Source organism: Topomyia yanbarensis, chromosome 2 (genome assembly GCF_030247195.1).
Source record: "Topomyia yanbarensis strain Yona2022 chromosome 2, ASM3024719v1, whole genome shotgun sequence".
NCBI classification, from domain to species: Eukaryota; Metazoa; Arthropoda; class Insecta; order Diptera; family Culicidae; genus Topomyia; species Topomyia yanbarensis.
In genome coordinates, this window is record NC_080671.1 from 420,521,559 (window position 1) to 420,543,823 (window position 22,265).

A 22,265-nucleotide genomic window follows, 5' to 3' on the forward strand; every position below is an offset into this window, starting at 1 on the left:
CTCTTTCACCAGAAAAAAAAACCCGCATCAGAAGAATCACAATATATCGTCACAATGAACATTTCAGCAGAAGTAAGACGCTTGATTCGGAGTCTCGCTCCGCCCTAACACCCCCTATTGCGCAGTTTGCCACACCATGTTTGTTATGCTATTTCTTAGGAACGAATCAAACGGATTGGTACCATCGGTTATGGACCGTTAACAAAAAAAATTAAGGCTCAAAAACAATAAACATTCCTTCTAGGAATCGTTTCGAGATTTTTTCGTAATACGATTTCTTTGTTCCTTTTAGGTACTTATTGGTCAATATCTTGTGAGAAAATCATCCGATCAGTACGAAACAGCTCAAAATACGTGGAATGCCTTTTCTAAATATATAAATGTGTGGATCACATGTAAATTTTCAGGGTTACCAAAGTATAATAAAAAATTATGTTTGAAAATTGTCGAAAATAATGCTTGTTAAACTTAAATCATTTTAAACTTTAATAAATTCTACATCTATTACACATTTTTGGAAAGGGCACGTCATTACCCTTCGAACTGTAAGTCGGATACTTCTACGAAATATTGACGAATAACCGCAAAGAGTACCCAAAACATGTTTTGCAAAAAACAATTCTTTGAAAAAGAAAATAAACGTTGTTTTCGTGTCAGGACGACGCTTTTTGAATTTGTATTGATCTTTGATCACATCTAACGTATGCCAAGATCGAACGCAGCTAAGTAAATTAAATTTGTTCAATCTTAACAGAAGTTTTGGTAATTTGAAGCTAGAAGTTATCTAATGGTACAAATACATTTCTTTCAGTGTGCTATTCCTGGTTAACATCCAACATGTAAATAGCACCACTAACTAGCTCGATGAACCACGAGTTTTGTTTGATGTTATCGCTGTTATTGTACACACTAATTAAAACGTGGATTAAACCCTTAAACTTTTTGTTTGCTCAAACAAAATTTTTATTTGCCTTTTGCATTCCCACTCTCGTTTGTTTCTGCTCAGATAATAATTAATGAAATTCGCTTACTAATGAAATGAAAAGTGATGATCTACTCTACATTATTTTATATCATTGACGGGCGGATTCGAATCCTGTTGTTCCTCCACCCTGTCACAGCGTACAAAAAATCAACAAATTTCCAACCCAACCTTCAAACCTGAATGAAAAAGCCACATTCCGTAGCGGACCACACCTACTGCTGTTTTTTCTGGTTTTACAATTACCCCACGGATGACGATTCGTTCTATTTCGATCAAAGCGAAAGCACAGAGGCGATCCTCTCGGCGGCGCGACGACGAAAACAAATCACGCGACAGAGGAAACCCGTTCAAAGTAGAATTCACGTCAGCGCGCAGGTTGGTAAAAAAAGAACTAACAGCAAACCAAAGTGCCATGAATTATGCGAAAAAACAATTGTAGAATTCTACGCGTTTATTTTGAATTGTGGTGACGACTTTTTGCGCCACATCGCCGTCTATCTACATATGGCTAATCAAGCAGATTGGCGAATCGAGTTGATTGAAATTGTGGTCGAGCTTTTCTCGGAAATGTAATCGTGTTTTTTCGAGTAAACACGATTTGTTCGTGATGTTGAACTTTTGCCCACATATTTATTACATCAATCAAACTACCGAAAACATTTTGCACAAGTTTTGAGCGAAATTGGACCATATTAACATCGAGCGCATTATACAATGATTCACATTGTGATTGAGCGCATTATACAAGGATTCAAACGAAATACAAAGCCCACGTAATAAAAAAGCACGCGTACAATAACATACAAACACTCGAAGCTTTCGCAATAATATGAATCCGGTGGGAAATGTGGTCATTCACGCATACCTACATACACAAACGCCCGCTCTCGCACGATCATCAATCTCACTCATCCGGGAGCTCCCATCCTAGAATACGGAACTTTTATACACCAGACAACAAGTTTCAGGGCGCCGCCATTATTGGAGACTCAAGTGAGAATGGGGAACGCACTTTCATTCTTCATTGGAACCGCGCACACAAAAATTGGCGGTGGTCAGCTACTTTCATCCGCGTCGCTTATCACTTATTTCTATAAAGTTATTCATCAGCAATGCTGTCTTTGAAAATGAACCACCTCGGTTATGCAACTATTTTTTCTGATCTTATTTTAATGCAAATAATTAAGCAGCCTTCATTTCGTTATATTCTGGATTGCACATATTTTGTCGTATGTAATTTCAAATGTTCTTTGATTGGATGGTACCACAAGGGAACACGTACCCGACGGTTGGTGCCAATCGAGCTGACATTTATTTAGACTGAGCAATCTAATTTCTTTGTTTGTTTAGTGTTTATTTGACCAACTAGGAAACTAATCGACTGGGTATTTAATGTGTCTTGGGAATACGCATGGTCCTGTCTGAGTAAATGATGACTTTTAAATTATGTATGAGAGTTGTGAATTAACAATTCGCAAGAAGAATTGAAAACGGTTACCATTTTTCGAATTAGTTTCTTTTCGTTCTAATTGTTTTTAATCTTGTTTTAGTAATTAGCGTTAAAAACGCGCATATGTCATCGGTTGTATATCCGACATACAAAGTTGGTCGTTTCAGGTGTTTCAGTAGGACTTATTTTATACCGTTTAAAATGTACCTTAGAAAGCATAACAACGCGCGCGTATAATTATAACATAAGAATCAATCTTTCGCGGAAAAAAAGTCAATGCATAATTGTCATTAATAATAATACCAAAATTTATACACGATAAATAACGCGTGTATTACGAAACCTTTAATTACATAAATATATCGACAAATGTCTCGAGACACTAAGTGTAATCGCTTTTCATTATATTGTACTGTTTTTCGAATGCCGCGTTTTGCCGAAATGAAGGAACAGGGAATAATAAAATTGTGCACCTGCCGTTTGATTCAATTAAATATATGCAACACTCCCGACTGTCGTCGGCTGTTTGGAGCTGAAGTTGCTTTTTTTACAATCCGAGCATTTCAAAATTATTTCAATAAACGATAAGCCTATCATAAATTCTCGGCAGCCGGCTGCCCAGAACAACAAACACTGAGAGTTGCATATATTGTATCACTCATCAAGGTGAATCCAGATTTGTGTAAATCTTTACCCCATCCTACTAACAAAAACTTATTTCGCTAACATTGCTTCCCTTCCCCGATGACTGTAACGACGTGACCAACGCTGTTATTGGCATTTCAAAATATAGAACTCTCGAAACGTGCACATTGAGAATGGATTGCTACTCCCAGGCCCCTTTTGTTGATTCTCTGCAATTTCGCTTGTTCTGGTCAATCATGGAATAGCAACTACGAATTGTACGGTCATCATGCTCATGCTGATCGGAACCGTACACAATGACGAACCCCGAGACCCACGCGAATAGGCAAACGACTACGCGGCTATATAAACGAATTCAAACGCAATCACGTGAACGCTAACATATAAACGCTTGTGCCCTTCGTGATGATACAAATCTGGTAAGGCATGCAAACATGCAATCGCGATCATTCGCGCGCATAGACGTCCGCCGTGCTCCATACATACGCCTCGATGATTAATTCCATATGTTCTTTAACATTTCTGGACTTCATCCTATTTTACGCACTTTGAAAAATGGTGGCAAATATCTCACTTCAAGGGGAATTAATCATTCTAACTACATCATCAACATGAAGATCTGACACCTTTACCGTTTTCGCGTAAATAATTTTTCTCACGTTTTTGGCGAAAAAAAACATTGCGCTGCAGTCTAAAAAAATTCTCTGGAACTCTCTGGGCGGTCAGACACTCTAATTATATGGGGGAACTCTAGATATGAACCATACATTCAAAATCGTGTTTTGCGCGAACATTCAAGGGTATACGTGAATACATAAGTGGTCGCGTAGTTATACAAATGAATTTATGCACTCGAAGCTACGTAAACGCAACACACACTCGTCCACGCGATCAAACGGTCGAGCCCTGCGCGATAACACAACATTGGTCACAAACACGAACATGCAAATGGCGATCATCCACACAAACCAACGCCCGCGATCGCGTAAGCAAAAGAAAACGCCCCTGTGGTTAAGTCTATCGTTTGTGATGCCACTCTGAATCGGTCACGTGTGGAAGCCACTAGTCTCGGTCCTAGCAGCCACGGTCCGTGCATACAGTAAAACCACTTTTGTCATAAACAAAAACATATATTAAAAATCAGTCTTTCCATATGTAATATTCGCTCACATTTCGTGTACAAACTCAAACACTCTATTTCGTACCTAAACACGTCCACATGTTCGCCTGCACAGCCGAACTCCCTGTATGTATACGGTGTGCGTACACATAGGTTCGTGGCACCAGTTTTCTTTTTCTCACTCACAGTATATAAAATAATTAAGAAAACCCTCGTTCTTTTCTATTTAAATCCACGACCACTACTCGACTGCCACACTTTATTATGACAACAAACTTATTCAGTTTATTATTTGTTGGCTTGGAAACGGTAAATCAAAAATTTTAAAAGTATGCTCATCGCACAATTCAACAAACCTTTCCTATGAACAAAAATACTGGAACGATAAAGGGGTGTCTTCAGTTTTTATTTACATACTGTATACTTACTGTATACACACTCCAAATAGAACTTCCAAAAAATTTAAAGTAATCAATGTCATAATAACAACCAACCCAGCAAATATTGTAGGCGAGGCAGGAAATGTCACACACTAAAACACTTTTTAAGGCTAACTGCAGCGGGCCGTTCAGATGTGGAATCTTCATAATCGCCTGGGAACGATCGTGGATATTCGAGAAGGGTTCGATCGTTCATATGTTAACGTGTTTTTGAATGTTCGCGCGGAACTCGAATCTAATGTGTAGTTTTGAGCAGACTTCCCATGAACATCGACAATTTTGTACCTGTGTACAAAATTCCGTGCACACGTTCAACCTCAAACATGCTTCGTATCGATGTACAAGTTCACCTCGAACATCGAACCCAACCGAACGATGTGTAAGCTCTAGTTCCAACATCAGTGTACGTACACGAGAACGATTCGCACAAGGCAAAAAGTGTCAAGGCGATGAGAGTGAGAAAAAGAAAACTGGTGCCACGAACTTATGTTTACGCACACCGTGTACATACAGAGGGTTCGGTTGTGCAGGCGAACATGTGCACGTCTTTAGGTACGAAATAGAGTGTTTGAGTCCGTATACGATATATGAGCACAGAACCAGAGCGAACATTGCATATGGGAAGACTGATTTTTAATATATATGTTTTTGTTTATGTTAAAAGTGGTTTTACTGTATGCACGGACCTTGGCTGCTAGGACCGAGACTAGGGGTTTCCACACGTGACCCATTCAGAGTGGCGTCACAAACGATTGACTTAACCACAGGGGCGTTTTCTTTTGCTTACGCGATCGCGGGCGTAGGTTTGTGTAGACGATCGCCATTTGCATGTTCGCGTTTGTGACCAATGTTGTGTTATCGCGCAAGATTCGACCGTTTGTATGTTAACGGGTTTGATCGCGTGAACGAGTGTGTGTTGCATATATTTAGCTTCGAGTGCATAAATTCATTTGTATAACTACGCAACCGCTTGTGTACCCTTGAATGTTTGCGCGAAACACGATTTTGAGTGCATGGTTCATATCTAGAGTTCCCCCATATAATTAGAGTGTCTGACCATGGCGCCCAGAGAGTTCTAGAGTATTTTTTAGACTGCAGCACAGTGGCTTTTTTCGCCAAAAACGTGCGAAAAATTATTTACACGAAAAAAGCGTACAGCAATGGTGTCAGACCTTCATTTTGATGATATAGTTAGAATAATTAATTCCCCTTGAAGTGAGATATTTGCCACAAGCATTGCCGCAGATTTCGTCGATCCAGAAGCAGTTTTACCATTATCGATTAGTTGAATAAATCCCACACTGCGCTCTTAGGCTGATGCAAACATTCCTGCCATTCGCGTAACTTGCAAACTTGAGATGAATCAAAAATTGTGAATGTGAATCCGAAAATGACAAAGAATTTCATGAATTTGGGCAAATAGAATTGCATCATTCTGGTCAGGACAACCATTATTATCACATGGCTATTATTCAGCGTGCTGAATATTATTCGTACGATCTTTGTGAATCCATTTATGGAACTTCATATCATGGGATATGTAACTGCCCTGCAGTAACACAATTGCGTATCCGGGATGTTTGGTTCCTTTTAGCCAGATGAATAGATGTAAAGAGGGCTGGAGCTTCGAGCTGTTATTGGTGGTAAAGAGCTATAGGCTTTATCAGAGAGGTTTATTTTTCCCCTTTGGTAGTGCCGAATACAGTCTGTTGACTGTTTTGTGTTATGCTTGTATTATTATTTACCAATTTCTTTGACTTTCTTTTCCTTTCCCATGAGGAAAATAATGAGGCTACATCGCATGACTCATATCTTCGAATAACATAGAGAACATGCCGATAGTGCAATTTTTTCTACTTACTGGTTACTGATGCTCTCTGTGAGTAGTAAACGAATTCTTTCCTTTCGCTTGTTTTGCAAAAAAAAAATGAAGAAACATCCCAGTACAAAATAAGATGCTATAACGTTTAAATTTGTTTTACGCAGCCCCTACGCATTTTATACGATTTTTTTTACCTTCAATGTTCCAAACCTTCGCTGTTCGTTGGATCGCAGCAGCCCCACCTCAAATAGTTTCACAAAGCCTAAATGCTGACTCACGCGAAAGTTAAAGCGTAGCTATAGTCATTATTCGGCATCTAGGCATATAATTATCAAGACCGAGTGTCGCTCAATTGATACATTAAACAACAGTGCAATCGCCGCCGGCTTGATTTTCGCAGTACAAGCACATTGGAGTGTGAATGCTAAACTACTTAAATCGCAGCATTGATGCAATAATAATCGTCGGAGTACTAATCGCAGCGACGCAGAGATTTGCCCACATATACGAGCGAAAACGAAACCGGGTGTCACTCAGCAAGTCAGATCTGACTGCCCCCCTCCCCCATACACAACTGATTAGCATTTTGCATGCTCATTATCATCGCGTGGAAGCGCAACGTAAAGTCCAGTGCCAAACAGTTCCGCGTTGTTTACTGTATCTCTAAATGCACCCGTTGATGAGTGCACTGCCGTCACTCAACACAATTCATCATTCATCATCTTCTCCTCGGTGCAACATCTTAGGGGCATGTACTGCGTAATTATGCAATCTCCTCCCTATACCTTGATTACCGAAACCAAACTGATGATTTACTGGTACGCTACACAGAAACGCATTAAGCCCTCCAGCTAATGTTGGCTTGGGGTCGTGTGAGATTCATAACCTTGGCTTGGGGTCGTGTGAGATTCACTCATCGGAACCGGCTAGTCTTCCAGGTGTTTTCAATGGAAAACAGTGCTGACGGGTCGATGCAACCTTGCCGTCGGTGCAATTTTCTTATCAATCAGTCACTGATTGCGAGTAAGTGCAGATTGCTGAATAGTTGAATTCCGGGGAAATCCGGTATGGCGTGGCCGACTAACAGTTACACATTATTTACAGAATTCGGAGAAGGTATGTCTAAGACAGGACACTATCTTGAGGATTTGTCGATTTTTCACGTTTCCCGAAATCAGTATTTTGCCAAATTTGATTCTAACAATGTAACATTATTACAAATATATTTTAAATGGTTTGATAGCAAATTCTTTTTTCACAAATGTATTCTATACAATCAGGTGAAACTGCTCGGAACGGTCACTTATTATACATTCTATGGGAAACCATCTCTACTTTTCGAATTTCAAGGTTTCCTTTTGCCTCTTTTTGCCCGGAGGGGTTTAAAATCGACATTTTAAAATGTTTGCTGACATGGAGAAGCATGGTGATTAGTGCAAAATAACTAAATAAAACGTAAACAAACACTTTTTTGTAGAGATTGAAAGAAGTTTTATCCAATTATTATGTTGCTATATCTAGTTTCAGTTATATCTAATCAGTAAAAAAAATTAAAGAAAATGATATTATGCTTATAAGAAAGGTTTGATAGCACTCGTCTTTTATAACTTTTGACATTAAAAATGAGCTCAGCACCCCAAAATTACCTTAATATGTAATTTTCAGCCAGATTTGGCAACATTTCTGGTTTCGTCCGATTTTAATTCGAAGACCGGCCGTATGATTTGTTGCCCCTTCTTATTTAGACAAAAGATCTTCCAAGTCCTCTGTAGTAACATATAGAGACAACTAGTCCTCAACCATGTCTCGAAATTGTTCGCAGGTGATGTTGACGTTGGCTACAGCATTATTTAAAAAATGGGCTTAGGATGCCGTTAGCGTACACACCGCACCACACACAGCCACTTTATTGGGATGAAATGGAGTCTCTAGTATCTTCTCTGGCTGCTCATCATACTGAACAGGCAATTTGGAGTACCCCATACACCAACACTGAGCTTCGTATGAAATGATGATCTCTTGGCAACTAATTGCAAAAGTTTGATTGGCCAATTGATCATTTTTGATTGAAAATTTCAAAATTTGAATTTCGGCTTCTATAAAATTGTAAAGAAATCTGAAAAAATAAAAAAAAATTAGTTGTTATACCACTCAGTCATCAAAAAACCTGTTTTAATCCACCTAGCGGTGCAATTGTGCCTTTCTCATTTCTCTAAACTATGGCACGGAGGCTTTTTATGTTCAACATAATTGTGGAAATGTCCATTACATTCTTAGTACACTTTGCACTTATACACAATGGCATGCCAGCCACGAACTTGATGAGCTACGTGTCGACGGTGAAACACTTGAAACAAAAAAATATCATACTCCATTAGCCTAATCAGCATTAGATCAATGTTATCTGCTTGCTAACTCATTTTGTCATGCGGGGATGGGTATGTGAGGAGGGCGAAAGTCCCATGAACGAACGACTCCCCAGCTTAAATTGGTATGCTTTGTAATATAGTGGTGGTTTAAAGATGATGGGGTTGAAAGGGAGGGGTATGAGGGGTGATTTAAGGAGATTTTTAAAGGAGGGGAGTGAACAGTAGAGGGGGGGGGGTGTAACCCCTCTCCGTAAACCATCAACTACGCCCCTGTTAAAATCCAGAAACCTCATGCGAGTCGAAAAAAAAATTTGGCCCTCCGGGATTAGGTTGACGTTTTTCAGAGTGATTGCATAACCTTTCTATATGAGAAAGGCAAAAATGTGCAAAATCCAAAAAAGTGAATCTTCGTCAAATTTTTTTCGTGTTTGCATCAAATCTCGACGTTTTATGCACCTTGAATACATTTAGCATCAAAAATAAAAATTCTATTTTTAATTTTTCCTACAGTTTTTATGAGAAATTTCTGTGTGGCCGCACTCTGAAACCCGTAAGTCCGGAATCAGAATTCCGATCGATCCAAAATTCAATAGCAGCCGATGGGAAGGTTGCACCTTTCATTTGAGACTAAGTTTGGGCAAATCGGACCAGCCATCTCTGAGAAAAATGAGTGACATTATTTGACACCTACGCACATACATACACACACATACACACACCACACATACACACACATACATACACACACATACAGACTTTTTCCGATCTCGACGAACTGAGTCGAATGGGATATGACACTCGGCCCTCCGGGCCGGGATTAGGTTGACGTTTTTCAGAGTGATTGCATAACCTTTCTATATGAGAAAGGCAAAAATCGTAATTGAAAAACATGCTGAAAAACCACAATCTTATATGGCTGACGAAAATTTAGATTCCCTTACCGCACCGTCTAACACAACTCATCAACATGCTTCTCATTCGACTAGCGAACGATGAATGAAGAACAAAAACACATGCGGTTCTTATATGACTTTCCAATATGCGATTCGGTCTCTTGGGGGCTCCATATTAACAGCTTTGCCTGGAATAGACTTTCGGTTTTGCGCGTTCCTTCCGAAAGATTTTTCAAAAATCAGTTTTTGCGTGGGTTATAGAAGTTATACATAATTCTAAATTACCGACAGCATTGGTGCACATTTTTCCGGCTTATTAGTGCAAACATTGTGTAATTCCTTTCAGTTCAGTTTTCATAAACGGTATGTCTTTTTTCTTTCGAAATTCTTTAAAGGGGTACCTATACTGAAATATAAGTTTTAGTTACGACAAGAATTACCGGATGGGCGATATTTTTTCAATTGACTCCGGTAACTAGCACTAAACATTACTGGATTCTGAATACTGTTGTCAGTGAACGGAGGCGGCCGCATCGTAATAATCATATCACCCAGTGTTGACATGAAGTCTCGAAGGATTTGAACAGCAGCCTGCGACTGATTCCACAATTAATGAGTTCTAGATATGCTGCTGGATGATGCAAGAAATTAGCGCGAACGTGCTTCGGTCTGATATTTTAAAATCGGTTTTTCGTTGTGTATCTTACTTTCCAATTAACGGAAATTAAAATAATGGCTTCGGCTAGTACACAACGACACAAACTAATTTAACCGCAACCCAGATATTTTCAATATTGTTACGAGGCGAGACCTGGTGTTGAAACTACAATAATTTCCTCTTTTTCAAAGGAGCGTGTGTTCAATATATGTCATCAAATAATATTCCTTAACGATTGCAACAGCACATCGTGAAAGAGCAGTGAGTATAGAGCCAAGTTCCCGCCGGGAACTGCAAGACTGATAAGCTACAGAATAAACTGTATTTTTGATTTAATCAATTTTGACATGATCAGCTCGAAAATTATGCCAGAGTAGTTTAATAGGACCACTTTAACAACCACAGAAGAAAAAAGTACTTTTCCTCGATTTTTATCTAATAGGATAATGATGAGTCATATTAATAATATTTAAATTTTATTTGGTGTTCAAAGTTTTCAAGCACATGCTTTCAATATCAAAACATTCGAAATGGTGAACGCAGAAGCGATCTAGAGTGGCGCCTCGAAACTGATTTTTTAACGACCGACACCCTGGCCTCCAAAGTTTTCACCAGAAATAAAAATTATCAATCAATTAGTAATTGGAATGCTTATGGTTTGATTGTAGCGCTTAAAAAATTGCTAAACTTAGAAAAATTGCGCATTAAAAAACGTCGAAGTTGACCTGATGGTTTAAGCAGCTTGTTCATTAATTGGCAAGCGTCATATGCAAACCAACACAGTAATCTTCAGAATATTTTTTAGTTCCGATTTTGAACCTGTCGCCCGACATGAAAAACATAGTTTTGAGAAAACACGCTTTAAAGTTTTTCGGTCTTATTCGTGTCGCTTAAGGCGAATCGGTACGGAAGGTTATATCTCCAAAACTATTTTTATATGACATTTTTATTTCTTATATATGTATGAAAAATGCAAAAAAAACAACAAATTTTTAGAACGTTGTAAGTAGAGTGGCCTTCTTCATATACAGGGGAAATACGCATTGTTTGGTCTGGGTTGAATGATGGCTAATGTTTCATGTTCATCTAATGTCAGGAAGAAAACAACGTAGATAATTTAGAAAGATTTTCCAATCCACACTCAAACATCCAACAATATCGATTAGAATAAGAATCATCACAGTTAGGATCGAAATGTAGAGTTGTAGAGAAAAAATTCTACCAAACAATATTACTTTTATGGTACTTTCAAAATTAGTGTATTTGACCCTTTTCAGTACGTGAGTTTAACGGAGCAGTGTATCACAGCTATTCCGCTGGCTCCTAGGGGGCCGTGAAGTCATTTCTGGGGGTCCGCGCAGAAAAATATATTTTCCGAGTGCATATTGAAATTTAAAGTCTTCTTTCCTAACAACCTGAAAATAACAAATTGATAGCATACAAAATCGATGTTCATCTGTGGGGGTCCACAGCAACCCAGGGTGTTTTCTACACAGAGATTTTTTTCCGTGGCGGTGGAGCATTTTTGGCGTCAACTGACAACGCATGTAGTCTACTTTCTGTACGTCACTTTCGTCCATACTTTCATCGTTACTTTTGTCTTCAAGATCCCGGTTGTTTAATTTGAAATGCTTCGGTCGTGAAACCTTTATCTGACGAATTTCGCGCCAAACTCTAATGAAACTCTCTGTATATGAAGACTTTGTCACAAAAAGCCACTTTGCATATTTTGTTTTTCCAAAAATGATCTAGACTGTCTTTTGAAAAGGACCAAACTTTTTTTAACCAATTCTTTTCAAATGGTTATAGTCTAAAAATGACAAATCCTACAAAAAAATGTTGTAGGAGTGGTTTTGAGAATTTACGAATAAAAATGTTAAAAAAAACTCTTCATTGACTCCTACACTGAAAAAAATCGATTTTAAAAATTTAAAGTCGATTTACAAAAAAAAACCCATTTTTGATTTTGATGAAATTTTGCTCCAAGATAGATAATTATGTTCCCTACCTACCGTCAAAAAAGTTCAAGTTGGGCACTTCTGAGGCAAAAAAGTTATTTGAAAAAACTTTTCCTTGTCCAAACTGAATTTTTTTCTTCAGAGTATTTTTATCGAAAACTAAACCAATGAAAGTCATAATCATCTCAGAATGCTATAAAACCCAGTTTGTGAGAAGATATTGTCAAATTTAGCAACTAAGCATATTTTTATTTTATTTTGCTTTTTCATTTTTCTTTAAATCGAAATTTGTTATTACTTTATTTGAAAGTACAACTCCTTTCGAATGTTTTCCCAAATTTTTATAAAGATCCAGGAAATAGATCGAAAGTTACAGCGCTTCCAAGCGCGCTTCGTCTACCAAGAGCAGTGGTAATTTGAAATTTTAAACTCGATTTTCTCGAAATGTCGTTTTACTGAAAATGATTTTTCCGTGATCACGATTACCGAAAAACTACTCAATCAATTTTCTTAATTTTTTCAATTGATCGTAATTTAATTCATAAATTTTTGTTTCACGGATAAGAATTATTTAATGCAATTTTTAGAGCTTAAAACAGCGATTTTTTTACTAAAAACGTTCTCGAATTCAGAAAAAAATTATTATTTATTCAACTAATCATTAAGGTACGAGGAATACTCATATACTAATGGAATTTTTCGAGTTTTGTGATTTTAGATGATCTATTGGTCTCCAATCGTGATCACCGCAATCCTCTTAAATTAAAAAGGGTTTCGGATAAAAAGCCATAACTCCGCCAATTATCAATTTATTTTTATAAACTTATGCTTGTTTATTTTACTGAAAAATGTGCTCCAAAAATATTATAAGTTTGACGTAATAAAATCATTCCTTTATTTCTATACCTAAATTCAAACTTTCTTGACATTTTATCACTAAAAGGTATGTAACCCCTTAATCAAGATTTAAAAGAATGGTCATTTTTCTTTCCTTATGTCTTTCGCAAATCGATCTGTTGCAAATTGCACAACTTATCTTATACCCTAGGATGTGGCCAATTCGACCAAAAAACCCCCAAAATGTCCTCCACGGTACTTGTATTGCAAAAACATGAAGTTTGACATGCCGCAAGGTGGGTTTTATAACCGGTCGAAAAGTGTCCTTTTTGACGGAGGAACCAGGTTCCCGGAATACCCTGGGGTGTGGCCAATTCGACCAAAATCCTCAGAATGTTTTCCAGTGCATTTGTTTTGCAAAATCATAAAGTTTTATGTGTCACAAGACGTGTTTAAAGAATGATTTTTATCGGGTTTGAACACCGGTATGAATGTTTTTCATTTTTCGGAAAGGGGGGTAACCCCAGTACTCCCAACAATATATCCGAAACTACGGTCATTTCCGGAAAGATGGTCTTGGTTCCAAAAACTAGACAAATTTTGTGATCGTTTCTAAAAAACCGCATCAAGTTTGGTTGGAACCCGGCTGAGTACCATTATTTTGAAATTTAATATTTTTAATGAAATGGGGGTTGGGGAAGTAAGAGTTAACGATCTTTGGTTATTATTCAATAAGTGCTGTAATGTTCAAACTAAATACACAATTCTGAAATATTTACAAATTGTAATCATGAAAGCATTGTATACAAACGATGTTCTATTAGAACACTTTTTGGTTGAATAGCGTAGGAGAAGGGACCATCCCTCCTTCACCCTCTTGCGTTTCTCTTTTTTGTCATATCTCGAATCGAAATGTTGGGTTAATGAATTGATTCAATACCGCCCTTTGGAAAACGAAATTACACGAAAAGCAGTTGAATATACGATTCATAGTTGTTTACCGTTCCATCAATGAAAGACGTTTAAATTGATGAGGAGTCTCCAAAAATTTTCTTACACACATTTTATTTTCTGAGGTCATCATTGAGCACTCAACCGATTCGGATGAAACTGTACCAACGTAAACATTATTCTATTAACTACATTCGGTTACAATGAAAACCATTTGTACTTACACGCCGAAAGATATAAAAAATGATCAAGTCCATGACGAATTCGAAACCTGCCCGTTTTTGTAAATTCACAGTTCGGGATCCAATCCCGATGATAGAGGATGATCCGTTATTTTTTGCTGCCTCCGTATCACATGTCCGTAGTAAGTAATTTATTGCCAAAACTAACACGTAAGAATCTGACTCCCATAGGCGCATGCGTGTTCTGAGCGAAAGAAGCGCCTTGGGCAAAGAGTGAGGAATGATGAGATGGGAATCATCATTTATTTTGTGGTTGCCTTATAATCTATCTACACGGAAGCCTTTTAATATATATATTTCCATGGTCTTTTACGCTTTCATTGTTGATATGTTTAATATCATTTTTTGCTTTGAATTTATCTTAAATCAGTAGGAGACGGTGGGGAGTTGTGAACACCGTCTATTCCCGCTAAGCTATAGATGATAAAAATGTGGTAACTACTGTTAAATGTTTCTACTGTCATGACGTCACTTTCTCATTAGCAAATGTTGCATTAACTCATGTTTTTTATGTTTAGGTAACTAGCGACCAAATATACCAAACAAAAAGTTTTTTAACTCAGTTGTATTTCTGGTATGTGGAATCCCGTTATGTAACTGTTTTCAAAGTAAATTAGTGCAAAACATTCCTTGGGTAACTGGCTTTCATTGACAAAGAAAAATTGGAAGAACCTTTAGTGTGTCGATGGAGATACGTTTTTTTTCGAAGATATGTAAAGTGGGGAGTTGTGACCCACCCTTAGTGGGGGGTTGTGAACCGTACATTTCAGTGGGTTATAGTATTTTTTTAAGTAGAGCAGTATCATAATTCGAAAATCAGGGATGAATCATACATTATGATATAAAAATGTTCAATTTTATGCGAAGAAAAGGATTCTGCCACAATTTTAATTTCCCCGTGCCACAACCGCGAATTCAAGTGGCTTGGCGCTAATCACGTTGTCGCCGACTCATTGCGACTAAGATATTTTTTCCGTCTCATCTTAAGTTTAGAAGTGTTTTAAAATTTATCTTCTATAGCCCTAATAAAAATAAATCGCAAAAATATTCCATCTCTTCTACTTTTTGCGATGGTTCACAAACTAAAAAATGCCGATTCAACGCATTTCACGCATTCTGTCATATCTCAAACAAGACAATGATATTTTTGAATTGGTTCAGCCTGCGGATGTATTAAGGTATCTTTAGCAAATACCAGGTCTAACATTGAAAATCGACCAATATTTACGGTACTTATGCTCCGAAAACAAAACTATGTTCACAACTCCCCACCGTCCCCTACTGCATTTTAGAAATAATATGTTTAGACGGATCTGAGTTTCTGGATATCGAGAACAATCGCCATTTTCATATTCAAACATATTTCACGGAAAGATGAATAAGCATTACAGTAGTGGTAATTTTTTTTTTCTCCTACATTTAAATCCTTCGAAATACTGTTCCAAATTTTCGACTGATTTGTTTATACCCAAACCGAAACTCCATCACAATAGAAAAAGTAAATCTTCGTCCAACCATAGTTTGAAATTCAAGAGTTTTTATTTTATTTTTTGCGTTCAAGTCGAGCTGGTAATTTCAAAAACATCCTGAATTAGAATCACACAAAACCATCTATTAGAGCTATCATTTTGAATTCCCTTCTCAATCGCCTTAGCTCCGTTCTCCGTAATACCAGACACAGAGTAATTCAAAAGAGAGAAAGTAACAAACCAGAATCCCATGTCCCTACCAGATGCATAACCAGCGGGATTTAAGAAACGCCGTTCGCCAGTCTCAGCATCCGGCCGTTTGCATGTGTGGGCAAACTGGACCGTGGGGTACGTTTCCTCGTCTCCAGACCTTAACGCCCCCGTCACTTCCCCTCCTCGGTTGGTATCACAACCGTCGCTTTCATAAAAACATAAGAGGTCCAGTTTCTCTTTCCTCGAACTGGTTTGGCTCCGCTACACAAAACAGCTTTCCTTGCTCGATCGGTCACCGGCTGCATCCAATTCTCGGTTTAAAAATGTATGTCCTAACCGCAATCACAGAACATTCAAACTCAATAAAATTCTCAGTTCGTGGTGCCGTCCATCGAACCATTTCCAACCATGAGTTACTGCCCCAACTGAGATGAATAATTCAATCTTTGGGAGAAAAACTACCTTCAATCTGTTTTTTTTTGCTAACCTCAAACCGACCGGTAGCCGATGGCACCGAAAATCCCGCCATCTGCTGCTGATTGAGGTGAAAAAACTCCAATCAGACGGTGGAGGCTACCGCAAGACGAAGATTCATTGGAGCAACACAGAAATTTAAGTTCGTTTCCGACGGCAAATCCAAATAGAGCCAATTTATGTTACCTCCATGTCTGACTCCGCGGTCCGGTCCGGTTTGGCGGCGATTTTTTTTTTTGTGCTTCTCCGATATCACAAAGAAATCGCACAGAAAACCGGAATCCACCGCGTCTCCTACTAGCTGCACACCGTTTCCATTAAATACATATTCAGCTTTTCGAACCGGGCTGGGATCAACAAATCGCGCGACCTCCGTTCAGCATCGGGAAGTTGCGCTTGCGGATGCCTCTTCTCGGTTGGACGATCCGGCCGGCCTCTTAAATGGAACAGTGCGGCGCGGCGACGATGAGTCATCCAACTCACCTGGAACCGACCGAGACAACTGAAACATGTTCCTCCTTGCCATTCAAGTTCCTTTCGCTTTTTGCCCTGCCTTTGTCCCGTGCAGGGAGATGCAGGCAGTTTACGGCTGAGTGCTTTCAGTTTCAGGGCTTTCGGAGGTGTCTGGCAAAAGGCAGAGGTAATAATGAAAACTGGAAAATAAAAAAGACAACAGCGCGGTACCGTATTTGGAGCTTCATGTGTGGGGCACAATGCATGCATGTCTGACGAAAGTGTGCAAAACTTCGTGAAGAGTGCGCGACTGGTAACGACCATCATAGCGTGGGGCACTGGGTCCGGGAAGGAGTACTTGTCCCTGGTTGGTTTGTTGAACTTTCACACTTTATGAAAAACCATTGTCAACTAATATTTCTACTGGATTGCTTTCGTTGTCTTTGGGGATATCTGTGTTATTATGTCAATTTTGGAGCGTTATACGTTGGGTATTGCACTTGCGAGGGAAATACGCACTGTTATGACTAGGTTGAAACGCGTTTAATAATTTTTACACCCATTTCTTTGTCCATTTTGTTCGACTTTTAATTCCTACAAATGATTTAAATTTCTTGACTTCTCATAGAAATATGCTAAAAATATTTAATTGAACGTTTTATTAGTTTCGAAAAGGATACTATACCAAAATCATCACACTTTTGCTGTATCTGATTGTGTAACATTTCATCTACCCGTGTTTCTATATTCTTTGTGCTTTCGAAATAAGGCGCTTGGCAATTTTTTTTGCTGCTGAAGGTATTTGCATTTCTGTCATAATGTACTCTCGTTTTTATTTTACTGTTCCTAACTAGTTTTCTATTTTTCTACCCTACCGATCAAAAAATTATTTATTCCCACGCCGATTTAAAACAGTTCCCAATATTGGTTCTATTTTTTGGATGCAATTTTCTGACTTCTCTATTGAGTTTTTCCTAAAGAAGTTTAATCGGTTTATTGTGGGGATAGCCTTACCATCTCTTAAGGAAGATTTTATGTTGGTTAGACTAGGCAGATACTAACCAGAAGTTTAAGTCAAATTTTTAAAAAAAATATTGGATCTAAAATAAAAAAAAGACCAACATTCGAAAGTACTGTAAAGATGTATTAAATCAGTGAATGATCCAGTCTGAAAATTCTGTCGTTAGTATTTGCTAGTATGGCCATTGTTTCTCTGATTCTGCTCGACACTGATTGAGCCAAAGAGCGACATATAGTAATGAGAATTATGAACCATTATTCTTGTATCTTCTACCTAAGCAGCCAGTGTTAATGTTAAATCATGGTACGTAAGGTAAGGTAAAAAGCTGAGATGCTTAACAAATTTATGTATTAAACCCAAGTAAATAAAATTGTGATACACTAAATACACGTCAATTTCTTGTACATGCGTTCATGGTAAGGAATCGAAGTTTTGATTATAATACTGGTATAATAATCATACACGCATTATAACTAAGTGGGGCTTGCCGACGGTAAGGTGGACTTGGAATGTACCGCTAGGTTTCCATCATTCTGAAATGGTCATTGGAAAATCGGTAGAGCTAACACCTACTACATCCCCCGATTTTGCATTGGGTGAAAGACCATAAGCAGAAAGCTTTTTTTATAATACCACTAACGGCCATTGGGATTTGGAAGTTTAACACATACATACACACATCTGATTTTGTAACATTTCATGTATGGTACTGTTATGTTAAGAATTCTCTAAATTGTGCATTTAATACTGACTCGCAAAATAACCTTGAAAGTTAAAGCTGATTAATAAATTAGTACACAAATACTAATATCTTAATCTTCTTTTTTTCTAGATTTTGAACCTGTGATTGTCAACAACCGGAAATTTCTGACTAGAGAAAGGTATGTAAAACTACTCCTCATTGGATTTTTTTTAAACATGCATTTTTTGGTACGTTCAATAGACTAATTTAGCCTATTTTTGATATTTTGAAATATATGAAATATCCACGGCTCAGTTGAGCTATCGCATTGAGTCGCGACAAACGAATGAAGAGAAAAAATTGGAAAAAAAATTAACCGTTTATTGGGCACGTCACAGAGCATCAGCTTAGCGCAGTCGATGGGACTTTTACACATTCGCAAAAAATAAATAATTAAAAAAAGGGGGTGTCTACTTTAGGAGCCAAGAAAAACCCATATATTTGCAAGCATATTTGAAAAATTCCTGTCACAAAATAGGATCAATAAGTAGAGTGCCTGATCACTGCTGTTCCCAATGGCAGTAAAATCGTTACTGATAATTCTTGCTTGCAACGAAAAAACGTTAAATTACAATTTTCATGAGTTTATTCCGTATATGAATTGAAACACCGAATAAATTTGTGAAATCGAACCGAATTCGAGTTTTCAAAATGTTTTTATTCAGGCTAAAATTTGGAAATTAACATGTTATAACAACGCTAAAAATAAACTTTTACCCTTAAGCAGAGGTACTCATAAAAAAAAATTCAAAAATTTCATTTATTTTCGATGCATTTTTGAAAGGTATAAGTGTCTACTATATTGTATTAAACGGCTTCTTCGGTCCGCGCATCAAAAAAGTTTCTACAGGCGATTGTTTGAAGCGGTGTCCTGGCCGTCATGGGAAACTCTCGGCTCAAAATGCACGCTTCAGGTAGAAACCTATTCTTAGCATTATGCACGTGCCCAGAATGCTTCGCTATGTACTGCACATGTGTACAGGTTTCGAGAACGTATTTCACGGTTTGATATATGGATTAAACATCGTAGACTAATCGTGAGTTATCAAACAACCACAGAAAACGGTGAAGAACGAAAAATTAATTTTGGTCAAAATTGTTAAAGCCACATTTTAGTCCGCCATATTGGAATCGCCTCTTTTGTTTCTATGATTCTGATTCATTCCTCGAATAAACAATGGATCGCTTCCTTTTCGCTCTTGGTTTTCTCCCGTACGTTCCAACAGAAAAAAGTGCATTTTCAAAAACGGTAATATTGCATTGTCAGCTAAACGCAAGCTGATCGTCGGTGATCCATTATTACTGGACAATTTTGTTGAAGTGTGCCCCAAGAAATTACGGGAACAGTTCCTAACGATATTCGTAGAAGAGGAAAGGACAGCAAGCAGAAGTTTTATAACGAAAAGCTGGGTTGCTTTGATTTTTCTGGCTTCGGTGTTTTCCTATTGGTGTGAAGTGCGAACAGCATGTTCGACTGAAGTTAAGTACCGCTTTTATATTACAATCGCATTCTTGTCGCTTCTATTATCTTGCACTGGGCTTGCAAAAATGACTTCCCCTGAGAATAAATAAAATCGACTTCCTGGCTCAAGGCTCCTCAACTGGGTCTTATGTGGTCTTTCTCCTGGCCAAAGATAAAAAATAAATCGATGATCGTTCTGATGGACGATATTCGGTCGTGATACAAATATCGAAAATTTGCCCTAATAAGCTTAAAGACGTGATAAGTAGTCTTAAATAGGCAAATCATATTGCTGGCTACGGGCCTTTAACGAAATAGTACAGGGTATATGTACCAGCTAACGGGGTTGAAGTGGACAGAGTCGTTTCCGACTGCCAATCGTAATTACTATTGCCAACGGTTCCGGGTCACCGAATACAATCAATGTTTTGTATGACCTCACACGAAATTTTAATTGAAAGAGCTATGCGTCCGCGATATCCGGCAAAATCGAGTCCATTCAAGAGCTTCTTCAGGAGAAAGAGAACGGGTTCCTGGCTGGTTTAATTCGTACGGATTCCTGGCTCGCGATTCAATCTCAGACAAACGGCTGCCGCGTATAAGACCGTCCGGAACGACGGGCTACCCGCTAGCTATCGACAGTACGCGATGTTAGAAATCCAGGGCCAGGCAGAACCAAATTCAACTTGTTGTAGAATCTGCCAGACTTTATCAAACGACGATTGTTAAATTTATTTATAAGTATATTGAGGATAACATTGGGCCGAATGAATAAAAGGTAGTTAACTGCGAAGCTTGTAGCATCTACTCAAAAGTATAGTCCTCAGAGTAAACTACATTGTTGACATGTAGTTTATACTACTTTCGAACTTGAGCTTCTGCTACATGCTACAAAAGAGAACTGTAAAAATAACTGTTTTCCATATTGAAATAAAGAAATTTATATCTGATTTTGATATTTAGGAAAGAAAACGGGTCAAAACTTAACTTTTTCTCTTGAAATCATACAGGAATGCTTAAGTTCCTTTAACTGACCTTGCCGGATGTTAGGCTACCGGAATCTCCGGTATTCGGTTCCGGAGGACCAGTTCAGATTTAGAAGTCATTTCCACCATGCGCCACATCGAATCACATTTTCTCGACGAAATAAGACTGATGGAAGCGCAAAGATCTAATTTTGGACATATATGGCCATTTCAACATCCGTCCCGTAACTCTGGTGTCCGGTTCCGGTGAACCGATTTCGATTTATAGATCATTTCCATCATGCGACATATAATATCACACTTCCTCGTCGAAATAAAACTGACGGAAGAGCAAAGAGGCCATTTGTGACACACATGGCCATTATAACAGTCCCGGAACTCCACTGTCCGAAGGACCAATGTTAATTTAGAGGTCATTTCCATCATGCGACACGTCAAATCACACTCTCTCGATTAAATAAGACTGACGGAAGAGCAAAACTATACTTTTGGACACATAGCCATTTCACTATCAGTTCCAGATCTCTGATGTCCAGTTTCTGAGGTCCAATTCCGATATACAGGTCATTTCCATCATTATACACGTCAGATGACACTTTCTCGACGAGATAAGACTACTAGAAAACCCAATATGCAATGTTGGACACACATGGCTATTTAAATATCAGTTTCGGAACCCTGGTGTTCGGTATCGGAGGACCAGTTAACAGCTATGTAGTTCCGGAACTGATGCTGAAATGGTCGTGTGACTCCAAAAGTTATCTTTTTGCTCTTCCGTCAGTTTTATTTTGTCGAAAAATTGTGATTTGATGTGTCGCATGATGGCATCTAAATCTGAACTGGTCGTCCGGAACCGGACACCGGAGTTCCGGAACTAATCCAAAATGGCCTCTTTGCTCTTCCGTCAGTCTTATTTCGCCAAGTAAGTGTGATCTGATATGTCGCATTATGAAAATGATCTAGTAATCGGAATTGGTCCACCGGAACCGGACACCGGAGTTACGGGACCGATGTTGAAATGGCCGTAAGTGGCCAGAATTACATCTATGCTCTTCCGTAATCTTCATTTCATCGA

General features: G+C 38.3%; 1 protein-coding gene across 7 annotated transcripts in view; it reads left to right on the forward strand.

Annotated features, from left to right (window-relative positions):
* The window catches only part of LOC131685231 (DENN domain-containing protein Crag), a 101,902-nt gene that overhangs the window by 12,790 nt on the left and 66,847 nt on the right, over positions 1–22,265 (forward strand). For all 7 annotated transcript variants that reach the window (XM_058968812.1, XM_058968816.1, XM_058968813.1 and 4 more), the window contains one exon: positions 18,833–18,881. The gene's annotated coding sequence lies outside the window, so the exon portion shown is untranslated. The remainder of the gene's footprint in view (positions 1–18,832; positions 18,882–22,265) is intronic.